The sequence below is a fragment of the Calidris pugnax genome, unplaced genomic scaffold (assembly GCF_001431845.1).
Source record: "Calidris pugnax isolate Ruff unplaced genomic scaffold, ASM143184v1 scaffold111, whole genome shotgun sequence".
Classification (NCBI taxonomy): domain Eukaryota; kingdom Metazoa; phylum Chordata; class Aves; order Charadriiformes; family Scolopacidae; genus Calidris; species Calidris pugnax.
Window position 1 is genome coordinate 8,993,241 of NW_015090872.1, and position 1,048 is coordinate 8,994,288.

The following is a 1,048-nucleotide window of genomic DNA, read 5'->3' on the forward strand; positions in this document are numbered from 1 at the left end:
GTTTCTAGAAACCGTCCCCGGGGCCGGCAGCCCGCAGTCCGTCCCGTCCGTGTGTGTGTGTCCCCCGCCTTGAAAGAGGCAATATCAACCGCGAAACGCGCGTCCCGGCGGAGGGGGGGAAAAGAGGGGAGAGGGGGGGCCGCTGATGTGGTTTGGGGGGTTTGGGTTGGGTTTTTTCCCCTTCTTTTATTTGTTATTCAGCCTCTGGCCCTGTTCAAGGGGTTTGGGGGAGTGAGGAGGATCCTAAGGGATCCCAAGGTCCCCAGCCGTGCCAACGCACCAAACTCGCAGGTTTTTGCCACGCAAAGCCTTGCCCACGTCTCGCCGGCGGGCACGTGTGGACGTGGGCCGGAGTGTGCGGCTGCCCATGTGCTCTGCCCGGCCCCGGCTGCCCCCGCACCGCTCACCCCGAGTTGGCGGCCCGGGATGTAAACACACGCACAAGCACAGACGCACACACGGAGCATTTATTTTATTTTTTTTTTTTTTTTTTCTGGCTGTATCCTTTATTTTTTTTTCTTAATAGCAGTTTCATAGAGAGGTAGTATGATCGTATATATCTAAAAGGTAATTAATTTGATTTATTGTACTTGAAAAATCCTGTCTGCAGTACGGGCGTCATCTGGAAACTTCATGCTATTTTATACTATCGTTCTAAAGCCGAAATAAATGTTACGAATTGATGACAGCTTCCAGCTGCATGATAAAAATAGCCCCTTCGCTTCACAGGATCGTGTTTCTTGTTATCGAAGATGAACCAAATCTGACCCATAGAGTTTAGCAGCGAAAAAAAAAATGATATAAAATTAAAACCTTGGCCATTTTTAATATACGGCGCACACGAAAACACAACCTCTTTGCGGTGAAATGGAACCCACCTTAGTACCTTCAGCAAGTTGAAGAAATCTGTCCTGCGCCTGGTGCAAAAAATAGTAACCTCAATTATTAATCTCTACGGGCGAATTTGGAAAATACACCCATTTGGTTACAAACGCGGTCCGTTATACACAGGCGCTTGCATTCAACAACAGAGGATACGTGAGCTTTC